Source organism: Vulpes vulpes, chromosome 15, assembly GCF_048418805.1.
Source record: "Vulpes vulpes isolate BD-2025 chromosome 15, VulVul3, whole genome shotgun sequence".
NCBI lineage: Eukaryota > Metazoa > Chordata > Mammalia > Carnivora > Canidae > Vulpes > Vulpes vulpes.
In genome coordinates this window covers 47,447,613-47,461,392 of record NC_132794.1, presented here as the reverse complement: position 1 = coordinate 47,461,392, position 13,780 = coordinate 47,447,613, and positions in this window count along the sequence as shown.

Sequence of the window (13,780 nt, the reverse complement as noted above, 5' to 3'; positions counted from 1 at the left end):
CAGAGATAGTGACAGCCCACTCTGTACGGCCAAATACCTCAGACGCCTGAGTAAAAGGGAGGTTCAAGAGAGCAGGGGAATGTGGACAAAGTCATACCCATTCTAGTCAAAGAGGGGAAAGGCAGAGGAGGGAGTCTTCAAAAGAGGGCAGATTTACTCTGCTGGCTCAAGAAAACAGAACCTTCAAGTTTGTAATTCAGATGGTAGATTCCAGGACAAAAGGGATGCCTTGAATTATGAAAAATAAAGTATAAGATCTTGTTATTTGACTTGTGTTTTTATTAGTAAGAGTCTCTGTCTTTGTTGGTTCGGGCTTCAATAATAGAAAACCATAGACTGGTGGCTTAAACAACAAGCTTTCGTTTCTCACAGTTCTGGAGGCTGGGAAGTCCAAGGTCAAGATGCTGGGAGATCTAGTGTCTGCTGGCGGTTCCTGGTTTGCACATGGCTGCCTTCTCACTGTGTGGGCACATGGAGAGAGAGAGAGCTCTAGTCTCTTCCTCTTCTTATAAGACGCTAAATACCATTCTGGGGGCTCCACCCTCAAAATGTCATCTGAAAAAAAAAAAGTCATCTGAACCTAATTACCTCCCAGAGTCCCCCCTCCCCCTTACTAATACTGTTACATTGGGGATTAAAGCTTCAACAAATGAATTTGAGAGGATACAAAATTCAGCCCATAGCAGTCTCATTAACATTAATTACATTAACAATTATTGTGAAAATGTGTTGTCCCATTATGCTTAAGAATACAAGCTGCTAGGGCACCTAGCTGGCTCAGTTGGTATAGGGTATGACTCTTGATCTTGGGGTTGTGAGCATGGTCGTGAGTTCGAGCCCTAGGTTGGGTGTAGAGATTACTTAAAAATAAAGTCTTAAAAAGAACAATCCTGGTGGCTCAGCGGCTTAGCGCCGTCTTCAGCCCAGGGCATGATCCTGGAGACCTGGGATAGAGTCCCACATCTGGGTTTCTGCAATGAGCCTGCTTCTCCTTCTGCCTGTCTCTGCCTCTCTCTCTTTCCCTGTGTCTCTCATGAATAAATAAATAAAATCTTAAAAAAAAAAAAAGAAGAGTACAAACTGCTGAACACAATGTGTCTACACATTGTGAAGGTGCCCTCCAACTTGCTTGGACACCTGCAGGAAACGTGCACAGTAACAACTTCATCACCAAACTTCCATACCTAATACAATGAGGCAGGGAAAATAAAAAACAACATTTGTCCTTTAAGCACTGCACGCTTGAAGTCTGAGAAGATAGGTCAGCAGAGACCCAAACCGAAAAAGAGGCCAGGTTCTGAGAAAAGCAGACATCCATTTTAGGGCAAAAAAAAAAACCCCTCTTATAGCTATAATCAGTTAATGGAATGTGGCTCTTTGTAACAAAGCCTTCAAGGTATAGACTGGGACGGCAATTATCTTCCCCAAAGTGTCAGTCATGGGTAACTAAAAAATCAGTAACAATATTAATTAACAAATAAGGCTAGAGTTGCTAGTTTGTTTGTTTTTAAGATTTTATTTATTTATTCATGAAAGAGAGAGAGGCAGAGACACAGGCAAAGGGAGAAGCAGGCTCCACGCAGGGAGCCCGATGTGGGACTTGATCCTGGGACTCCAGAATCACACCCTGGGCAGAAGGCAGGCATTAACCGCTGAGCCACCCAGGAGTCCCCAGGAAGGCCAGATTTGTATTCCATGAGTTCCTTTGGATTTTATGCCTCTGTGTGGTTTCTCCTTGTATCATGACAAATCGACTGCATAGAGATCACTCTTGACTTTTGTGGAACAAGTGATGAGGAGCCCAATCTGCACGCTCCTGAAAACCCTCAGATGTCTGAGCACAGACCAGACAAAAAATGCTCAGAGGCAGTCACACATAGTTCCAGGGGGCTCTCAGAACCCCAAGTGCCATCCAGAGATTTTGAAACCACAGGTTAAGAATCTCTCTTCTACAAATGGCTTTTTTTTTTCCCGCAGGAATAGAAAAAAAAATCCTAAAAATGATGTGGAATCTCAAAGGACCCTAAACAACCAAAACAGTCTTGACAAAGAATAACAAAGCTTGGAGGCCTCGCACTTCCTGATTTCCAAACCTGTTACAAAATAACAGTAATGAAAATGATATGGTATGGACAAAAAGACATATTATAGACCAATGGAGCAGAATCAAAAGCCCAAAAATAAACCCTCACATCTACGCTTAACTGATTTTTAACAAGGGTGCCAAGACAACACAGTGGATAAAGCATATTCTTTCAAGTGTTGGAAAAACTGGATAACCACATGGAAAATGAATGGGCTCTTACTTTATACCATCTACAAGAATGAACTCAAAATGGATTAGAGACCTAATATAAGACCTGAAGCTATACATCTAGAAGGAAACATAAGGGGAAAACTTCATGATATTGGACAGGCCATAATTTCTTGGATACAACACCAAAAGCACAGGCAAAGTAAAACGAAATGAAACAAAAAGAAAAAATAGACAAATGGGACTATATCAATTAAAAAACTTCTGTGCAACAAAGGAAACAATCAACAGAGGAAAAAGGCAACCTATGGAAGGGAAGAAAATATTTGCAAAGCATATATCTGACAAGGGGTTAATATTCAGAATACATAAGGAATTTCTACAATTCAACAACAAAAAAATAAATAACCCAATTTTAAAATGAATAAAGGACTTGCATAGACATTTCTCCAAAGATGATATATAAATGGCCAACAAGCATATGCAAAGATGCTCAACATCATTAATCATCCAAGAAGTGCAAATCAAAACCACAATGAGAATGTAACCTCATACCCATTAGGATGGCCACTATAAAAAAAAATAAAACAAAAACAAAACAGAAAACAAGTGTTGGTGAGCATATGGAGATGTTGGAGCCCTTGCACACTGTTGGTGGGATGGTAAAATGATGATCGGAAACAGTGTAGATGTTCCTCAAAAAATAAAAATGGGGGGATCCCTGGGTGGCTCAGCGGTTTGGCGCCTGCCTTCAGCCCAGGGCGTGATCCTAGACACCTGGAATTGAGTCCCACATCGGGCTTCCTGAATGGAGCCTGCTACTCCCTCTGCCTGTGTCTCTGCCTCTCTCTCCCTCTCTCTGTGTATCTCATGAATGAATAAATAAAATCTTTTAAAAAATAAATAAAATAAAATAAAATAAAATAAAATAAAATAAAATAAAATAAAATAAAAATGGGGTGCCTGGGTAGCTCAGTGGTTGAGTGTCTGCCTTTGGGTCAGGTTGTGATCCTGGGGTCCGGGTTGGAGTCTGCTTCTCTCCCTCTGCCCATGTCTCTGCCTCTCTCTCTGTGTGTCTCTCATGAATAAATAAAATCTTAAAAAAATAAAAAATAAAAAAATAAATAGAACCACCATATGATTCAGCAATCCTACTTCTAGGTATATATCCAAAAAGAATTTAAAACAGAATCTTGAAGAGATATTTGCACATCCATGTCCATTGTAGCATTACTCACAATAGCCAAAATGTGGAAGCAACTGTATGCAGGGATGAGTGGATAAACAAAGTGTGGTATATACATACAATGCACTATTATTTGGCTTTAAAAAAGAAGGAAATCCTGGCATGTGCCACAACATGGGTGAACCTTGAGAACATTATGCTAAGTAAATAAGCCAGCCACAAAAAGACAACTACTGCATGATTGCACTTATATGAAGTATCTAAAGTAGTCAAACTCATAGAAACAGAAAGTAGAATAGTGGTTGCCAGAAGCTAAGGAAAGGGAAATAGGGAGTTATAGTTTAATGGGTTTGGTTGCAGTCAGGCAAGATAAAGAAGTTTTTGAGATCTGTTGGACAACAATGTGCATCTAGTTAACAGCATTGTACAGTACACTTAAAAAATTGTTAAAAAGATGGTAAATTTATGTCATGTGTCTTTTACCACACAGAGACACAAAAAGCACTCCTTGTCTAGGAATATTTTCCCTTTTTTTTTTTAAGGTTTTATTTATTTATTCATGAGAGACACAGAAAGAGAGGCAGAGACATAGGCAGAGGGAGAAGCAGGCTCCCCGAAGGAAGCTCAGTGTGGAACTCGATCCCAGAACCCTGGGATCACGACAGGAGCCAAAGGCAGATGCTCAACTGTTGAGCCACCCAGATGCCCCTAGGAATCTCTTCTGATGCTGCTCTCACTGACGTTCCTCAAGCAGTATTCCCCAGCCAGGCCCTAAGACACTAATTTTCCAAGTTCTTTCTAGAAAAGGAATGTAAAACTGAGCTTTCTGCACACTTCAGGGGCTGAATGCTGGAAAATAAACTATTCCACATTTGAGGGGTCAGGTGTGGTGACCAGGCAGCTGATTTTTGAGTAAGGTCACAGCAGTGTTTAGTACTCACCCAGAGGGTGGGAGAGGCAGGGCCAAGGGGAAGCTGCCCCGAGGAAGGGCACAGCTGAGGGCAAGGGCACTCACTGTCCAAGGCCGGCTGCCACTCCACAAGCTGTTGAGTAGCCTGGAAACACCGAGTGAGGTCACCAGGACAACTGGAAAAGCCCCCACAGCAGTGGAGGGACAATGTGAGCAGCTGGGACTCTCAAATGGAGAAGGGGGCCTTTAGTTCTGGGAATGATGTTTGCCACATTGAATGGGACTCCAACGATAGATGCACACTATTTTAAAACACCAACACTGGGGTGACTGGGTAGCTCAGTTAAGCATCTGCCTTTGGCTTGGGTCGTGGCCCTGGGGTCCTGAGGTCCTGAGGTCCTGGGGTCCTGGGATCTAGCCTGGTATTGGACTCCTTGCTCAGTGGGGATTGTGCTTCTCCCTCTCCCTCTGCTCTTCCCCCAACCCTGCTCAGGCTCACTCGCTCTGTCAAATAAATATTTTAAAGTAATATTAATAAAATAAAATAAAACAGCATTACTGGTAAATTGCTTAATATTTGATCCTCGAAAGGGTTGAAGTTAATCACTACTTTTGACTCTGTTGAGACAGACTTTAAAGTTGGATCCTATGTGGGACGCCTGGGTGGCTCAGCAGTTGAGCATCTGCCTTCAGCTCAGGGCATGATCGTGGGATCTTGAGACGGAGTCCCGCATCAGGCTCCCCACAAGGAGCCTGCTTCTCCCTCTGCCTATGTCTCTGCCCCTCTCTGTGTGTCTCTCATGAATAAATAAATAAATAAAAATATTTAAAAGTTGGATCCCATGAAACTTTGTAGGTTTTCTAATTTTCAGGCCCTGCTACAAGGAAAAAATATAGCATATTTAGAATATCTTTCAATTGATCAATAGAACTATAGAAAACATGATTAAATGCTTTCCAGAGTAGATTAGGAAAGGACGAATCTTTTATTGCCCACCATATGTTCAGCCTGGCCTCTCCCCTTGACTTCATGACAGTCGGGTCCCCCACTTCATGATCAGTGCTTACATCACAAGGAAACTCTACCTTGAGAAAGTCAAACACGGTCAAAAATGCTCATGGAATAAAACTGCCCAACTGCTTCAGTCCTCACAATGTGGGAAAGTGACTTTGGACACATCAAGGAATCATTACGTGTGCTTGATGCTGCAGAAATTACTAGGTAATTTGCTATATCAACCTGTATCTGGGAAGCCTCTGGAACAGAATCATTCTAAGCTTAAGACCCCAACTCAGTCATTCTTCAAAAGAAAGGTAAAATAGAGAAGGAAACATGAAGAGCTATCAGTGAATGCCGGAGCCTGGTATTTCATACCCTTGAGAAATGGACCCCAGTTAAAGGAGAAGAAAAAATGCCCAGATCTTTGATGGCAACTTACTACTCAACATGAAGCTAATGACACTTCCGCTAATAATTATTATCCTACTGCAAAAACCAAAACAAAATTACAAGTTCAAACAAAATCATCAAACAATCCAAACTGAAAGCATTAATTTTATGGGATAAATGATACTGTGTTGCTGTGGCCCAATTCTGTCCACCTGATTTTGCTGCTGACTTCTGGGGTGCAGGCTCTTTAGTTCAGGACTCTTTGTCCTACTAATGTCCCTGCCACTTTTATTCTCTTCTTTTTGGTGTTGTCACCATTTCCACATTTCATCTGTCTCTGGTTTTTTATTATTATTATTATTTTTTAAAGCACTAGGTGTGGAGCCCAATAAGGGGCTTGAACTCATGACCCTGAGATCAAGACCCAAGCTGAGATCAACAGTTGGATGCTCAACTGACTGAGCCAACCCAGGCGCTCCTTTTTAAAATGTAAGCTCTACACTGAAAATGGGGCTTGAACTCATCCCCAAGGTCAGGAGCGGCCTGCTCCACCGACAGAGCCCATCTCTGTTCTTTTCTAATCAGAATGGAACAATTTGGGTGGAGCTGCTTGGCATCATCTCTGCTGTAAATGCAAACTCAGAAGCTGATATGGTTGGTGTGGCGGTACTCGATTCTAAAGCAAGTTGTTCAAACTCTTAGGAATACTATACAATAATTTGTTTACGTTACCATCAACATTGAACACTCAAAATGAGAAGACTCCCTAGAATATTTCCTTGGGTCTTAGTTTGACAAAACTTCCACAGCCTAAACCTTTGGCTTTTAACTTTTTTTTTGTACTGCAGCTCCCTTTGGAGCTGGTGAAGCCACAGAACAAGGTTTTGTATTTAAAAAATGGAAAGGATTGCAGAGGAAACCAATTATGTTGACATTTAGTTATCAAAATATTAAAAAATAGAACTGTGATCATGATTTATCCTTCTTCATGAACACATTAAGGATCTAATGGCAGGTCTAATAACTTGTAATTTCTAAGTAGTGATGAGTATAATCGATGGGTTGTAATATCTTCAATGACTGTGAAGTGATATGAAAATATCTATGATTTCTATGACAAAGTCACCGATTTTACCACTTCATAAAATGATGAATTTACAATATCTCATAAAATATTTCATGCATTTTAGAAGAGGTTTATGAAAATAAATATGTAACTTTTCCTCACAGACCCTTAAGGGGTCCTGAGGACCTCAGGCAAGGACCCCTGACCCAAATCTTACTCAAATCAAACTATCAAAGTTATGCACACATATTCAAGATTAACTGTGGGCTTGGATGTTTAAGGAGCTGCTGCAGTACATGCATCATCCATCTGTCTCCTTCCACAGAGGCACACAGTCAGGACCCAAACCCAAAACTGTTGGGTCAGTAGGTCTCTGTACCTCTGTAACACTGTGCCACAAGAAGCTGAACTGTCCTGGCAGAGTGAGGCTCTTACCTGGATCTTTACCTGATACCCTTTTCCCTACAAAGACTCACTGCAGGGTGAGGTAGGTGTCCTCCTCTTAGTTCTCTGGAACCTGGGAACCCCTCCCGGGGAAGAGTCCTGCATTCTATAGTGTACCTGTGTGGCTCTCAAACCAGGAGGGAAGGCCCTAAAGACAGTCTACTCATCCTCTATGGGGGGGTATGTGCCGGGGGTTGGGGGACTCCCCAGAGCACCAGGACCCTTTTGGTTGTTAGGCAACTAGGCATAAGGAAGCAGGGCCAGGAGACCTCCAGAGTAAGAGATACCCAGCCAGTCCCATGATTGCCCTCTCTACCTACCCTCTGGCTGGGAAGGGTTGAAATGCCCTAGGGTTGGTTGCTAGGCAACAGGACAGAATTCACTGATGATGGTCTCCAGAAGATTGTTACACCCTTGGTGTACGTGGCATGTGGTGCATGAGAGAGAGAGAGAGAGAGAGAAAGAGAGAGAGAGAGAGTGTGTGTGATGTGATGCATTACTTCCCCTGGAGGTCTAGAAGGAGGCAGAAAAAGTCAAATTTCTAAAAGAGCCTAAAGGAAAAAATAAAATAACCAGCCTAAAGGAACTTTGGAGGGTTCTCACCATGGCTGACTCGGAGACCAGAGCTCACTGCAGAATCTGTTGGAGATGCCCCCTTCCCTGGGCTATACTTCTCCCTTTACCAACTCCTGTCAAAATCTGCTGTCTATTCATGGCCAAGGTGCAAAAGGGAACTGAGAACAAATCTATCCTAAGAATCCACCTGAGGGGGTGCCTGGATGGCTCAGTGGTTGAGCGTCTGCCTTCAGCTCAGGTTATGATGTTGGGTCCTGGGAATGAGCCCTGCATCAGGCTCCCCATGGGGAGCCTGCCTCTCCCTCTGCCTGTCTCTGCGTCTCTACCTCTCTGTTTCTCATGAATAAATAATAATTTAAAATCTTAAAAAAAAAAAAAGAACCCACCCGAGAAGACTTCATAGCTGCTCCTGGCAGGAGTGTGAGCCCAGACCGACCCCTGAGCACTCTGCATCAGTCTGGGTCAGCCTCAGTAGCTGTGTGACAGCCCTCTCTGAGCCTCAGACTCCATTTCTGGAAAATAGAGTAGTAAAATCCATCAGAGAGCCAAGAAAAAGGTCGAACATGCAGGTCAACCTGAACCTAACCACAAGGAAACCATCAGAAAATCCAAATTGAAAAAAAAAAATCCAAATTGAGGGACATTCTGCAAAGCACTGTTTTGAATGCTTCAAAATGTCAAAAGTTTGGAAGACCAGAGGAAAAAAAGGTGAGAAACTGTTTTTTTTTTTAAGATTTTATTTATTTATTTATTCATGAGAGTCACACACAGAGAGAGAGGCAGAGACACAGGCAGAGGGAGAAACAGGCTCCATGTAGGGAGCCCGTTGTGGGACTCAATCCTGGGACCCCAGGATCACACCCTGGGCCGAAGGCAGGCACTAAACTGCTGAGGCACCCAGGGATCCCAGAAACTGTTTTTGATGAAAGGAGACTAAGGACTGACTAAAGAGTCATGACAACTAAAGACAGGCATGATCCTTGATTGGATTTAAAAAATTAAGAGTCATGAAATTATCTGAACAACTGGAAAATTTGAACATAGACCTATACTGTTGTATTTTTTTTAATGATTTTATTTATTTATTTGAGAGAGAGAGAGAAAGTATGAGTGAAGAGGACAGAGGGAGAGGGAGAAGTGGATTCCCTGCCAAGTAGAGAGCCTGATGTGGGGTTCGATCCCAGGACCCTGGGATCAGGACCTGAGCTTAAGATAGACTCTTACCTGATTGAGCTACCCAGGAGCCCTATACTGTCATATTAATGTAAAATGTCTTCGATTTGATTATATAATGGCTTTCATAGCAGGATGTTCTTTTCCTTAGAAGACCAATGATGACATATTTTGGGGGTGAAGCATTGGGGTGTCTGTAATCTATTCTGGAATGGTTCAGTAGAACATACATACACAGAGACATAAAACAAATGTGGCAAAATACTAACTGATGAATCTGTGTCTATGGGTGTTCAATGTACCATGTTCACAACTTTTATGTAGCTTTGAACATTTTCAAACTAAAAAATAGGGGAGAAGCTATTTAGACATCTCTTCCTACATGGTCTGGCAGAAAGAGCAGTTCATGAATGATAGCTTCTTATTACCTAACTTTTGCATCTACGTGGGGATGATTTCTCAAACCAGAGTGTGGCTGTAGCTCAGTGGAATGACTGGCACAAGATGATGCTGGGGCCTTGCTGGAGCCTCCCAGGCTCTGCTTGGTCCCTCAAGGGCCGATGACAGTGTTCCCGACACAGAGGGGGTGCTCCTTCGCTCACACTCTGGGAGGAGGATGTCTGGGCCCACCCAGCCTGGGTGATGGGCCATATTCAGAGCCGGGCCTGCAGAGGTCTTCTCTGTGGAAGGTAAGAGATTAGAGCCTGAAATGATACTTTTAATCCCAGGCTTGCTGGAGGCTGCCTTCCAGGGATAGACCTTGAAAAGCAGACGGTAGTTTTGTGAGAATGAGAAGGAGGTGCTCCTTCCTCTGGGAGACCCAGCCTACGTCCTGGCCCTGGCTGCCCGATTGCATCAGCAGCCTGATGAAGCCCTTCTATGTAATACCAGCTTCCACTGATTGAGTGCCAGCCATGTTCTGTGACTAATTTTGAAACCTCACTACAACTCTTCGGGATAGATGTTATTTTGCTCCTTTCATTTGTGGGGAAACAGGCTCAGAAAGGCATAGAGACTTGTTGGGTTGGCCCAACTAGTAAGTGTCTGGGCAAGAGAGCAAGTTTCTGAATGTAGGGCTTCCTGACTTCCAAGCTCTCACCCCCTGCTGTTCTCCAGAGCTCTGTGCAGAGTTTGATGCCATGGAAAGTCCTTTTAGGGTAGTGAAGGTGACAGGTGAAAAAACTGAGACTCAGAGAAGGGACTTAGCAAGGTCATTAGAGGCTTGTGGCAGAGCCTGGACTGGAATGCAGGAATTGGGTTCTTCATCATCCTCAATACCTCAAGGACTCCCTTCCCAATAACCACTGGCGGCTGAGAGCCGCTTCCTCCAGGCAGCCTGGATGGATTAGTACACAGGAATGCAGCCCCCTTCCAGCTCTGCTTTAGTGAAGGCATTCGATTGTTGGAAGTCTGCCTTTTGTGGGATTCCCACTCCTCACCGCCTGGCCCCTCTCTTGGTTCCACCTTTCAGGACATCTCTCTCTTACCTGGCTGTGTTACCACCAGTCCAGGTGACACCCCTTCTCTCCTGCTCCGCACTAGCAGACATTCCAGCTCTATCTGGGACACTTCCTCCACTTCCCAAACCCCTGCTCTTAAATTCCTTTGTGGAATATCTCTCCTTCCCTCCAGCCTCCTCCTTTTTAAGAAGCAATTTGCTAACTGCCAGATGTCCATTGTGATTTCTGATTTCTTTTTCTGCAGAAGTTCCTTTTCCTTTTTTCCCTTACTACCATTTTTTTCCCTTACTACCATTTACCCATCTATCTGTCCATGTACTCTCTCATTCACTGATCCACCCATCCAACCATCTACCCATCCATCCAGCCATCCATCCACCCACATATCCACCTACTTATTCATCCTTCCATTCACATATGTACACACACACACACACACACACACTCACTCCTATCCATCCATCCACGCACTCAGTCATCCACCAATCCACCCACCTACATGTCAGTCCATTCATCTGTCCATCTATCCAACTATGTACCTCCATCTGTCCTTCCATTCACATACATACACATGCAAATTCACTGACACACACCTACATCCATCTATCCATCTGACTACTTATCTATCTAGCCATCCATCCTTCCATTCACACATAAGCACACAAGCACTCACCCACACATACACCTATCCATCCATCCATCCATCATTCCATCCATCTACCCATCCCTGTAATCATCCATCCAATCATCTGATTTTTCACTAATTCAACCTTTTTTGAGTACCTATGATATACCAAATACAAAGCAAAACAAGTCCTGGCCTTTGCCTTTGGGAAGCCCCCAGTCTACAAGGCAGGGATAGACAACACCATGGGTTGAAAAGTGCTAGGAGGGTGTACTAGGGACCATGGGACTTCAGAGATGGTGATGGAGGCTACCTGGTCGGTAGCTGTGAAAAGCCTCAGGGAGCACCAGTCACCCGAGGTGGGACTATGAGTCCCTCCTTGTTGCGCTTCTCCTCTGTGACCATCGCTTCCCCAGCTCTCCATCTTTTCATTTTTTTCTCTGTGGGTGCTTGGGCTGAGGGTAGTCAAGGGGCACAAAAATCAAAGACTCTTCCCTAGAAGTTCCCCGGGGGCTGGCTCTTCCCTCCTGCCTTTCTTTTTCTTTTTAAGATTTTTTTTATTTATTCATGAGAGAGACACAGAGAGAGGCAGAGACAGGCAGAGGGAGAAGCAGGCCTCCTGCAGGCAGCCCGATGTGGGACTGGATACCGGGTCTCCAAGATCACGCCCTGGGCTGAAGGCGGCGCTAAACCGCTGGGCCACCCGGGGTGCCCCCCTCCTGCCTTTCCTGCTTTAGTTAGGCCACCTCTCTCTTTCATCGATCAGAACAGCTCTCTTTTTATTACTGTACGCAGTACTTGTACCCAGGTAGCAGGAGACCGCCCCCTTGCAGGGGACTGGCCTTCCACTGCATCTAGCAGCTTCTGTGGGAGACTCTCATTACAGCTTCTCATTGTGGGATGGGGAAGCCAGAATTGTCAGGGGTCAGCTGACCCCCATTTGACTTAGCTACTCAACCAGAAGGCCTTGCCCCATCTCCCACATCCCTGCCCAGCCAAATCTACTGTTTCTGGGCCTGCCTCAAGTGCTTTCCTTGAGGCAATCTGTGGCCCTTTGCAGCAGCATGTTCAGGGGCCAGCCAGATGTCCAGCTCCCATGGACTCCTCTGCTCTCATGGCCTCTCTGGCCACAGTGCTTGAACTCTTGGGACTCTGCTACCCCTGGGGTTCTGGTGGGGGTCCCAGGGGCAGCTCAATCTCTCCAGGGCTGAGGACAGAGAAATGATCCAGTGGAGGCTTGATAACTTCCCTCTCCTTGGGGAGGGTAAGTACCTGGTTCCCTCTCTCTGCAAACACTACAAGGTGGCAGCCTAGCAGGTCTGGGGGCACTGCTGGGCCAAGGACAGAAGTGATGTAACAGGCTCCTCCTTTCCCAGTTCCTGAAGCCCCTCAGGTCTTTCTGCCCCATAAAACCCCACCCAAAGGCTGAGACTGGCACAACTTTTCTGCTGGAGGGTTGAGGAGCAGGGGATGACCTGGCCTGACCTTGGCCCTTCTTGTCCCCTCACCATGGCACAATCAGGACTGAAGCTGGATACTCTATGTGGTTGGGTCCAGAACCAAGCAGTAAGTAATAAGCTAAAGCACTCAGTTGGGGGATGTTACAGAAGACGTGATACTGCTGGGCATGTGGATCCCTGGAAGCTCCCTGTAGGGCAACTTTGCCCCTTGAGTTAAAGCCCAGTTGGATGATCACTCTGGGAGGAAGCCTAGAATAGGGTGCCAGCATGCAGACTCAGCGTGTGGGTGAATCTGTTCTTAGCTGAAAGGTTGCGAGCCTGTGCAAGATGGAAGCTAGGTGAGGGTGAGTATCAATATCTACCCAGTTAATGACAATGACACAGACCAAAGACAACCAGAGCCTGAAGCGAGTTGGGTAAACTGCAGAGAAAATATCCTGAAAAGGACCACATGGGCGTTTGGACGTGCTGATGGTACACATCTTCCAAAGCCCAAATGAAAAGCAGTGGCAGTGGTCCTGCTCCAAACCCAGGGAAAGGCCACGGGGCAGAGCTTCAGTCCAGGATCCTCCAGCCATCTACAGGCTCTTGCTAGGCCAACAGCTATTTTCTGGTTGTTGAAAAGGTCATCACAGAACCAAAGGGGAACAATACCCATAGGTCAGAGCAGCCAAGTTGGGCCATGTGGCAGCCACAGAGGTGCCCCGCTCACATCTCCCTTCCAGGGAACCTGCTGTGAGAAGTGTAAAACCACCAGCTGCTGCATCTTTCAGGATTCCCCACTGGCCTTGTGGGGACTTCCTTAGAGCTTCACTTAGAGACCCCCACCCAATCTTCCTTCCCTCTCTCCTTTCACAGGTGCCAGGCTCTTCCTGCCTCCTCTTGCTCCTTCCCCCTTTATCCTGCACAGCTATTTTTCTCCTAGAAATCTCTTGCATGTCTATTTCTGTCTTGACACCTGCTGCTCAGAGGACCTGAACCCTGAACAGAAAGTCTAGTATATTGCAGTCTGGGTCCAGCACCACTCAAAAGCTGATTCTCAGGGTGGGCAAATCTTGAGAATTTTATGACAGCCAGAGGGACCTGTGGGTAGAATCGCTGGGAAAGAAGGTTGGAGAAGCAATCCAAGAAATCCAATCCAAAATATCCAAGAAAATGAACACAATGTTCATAGCAGATGCAACAAGCCAGAGAACTTCCGATGGATGTTCGCTTTTGGAGGGGCACACGCTACAT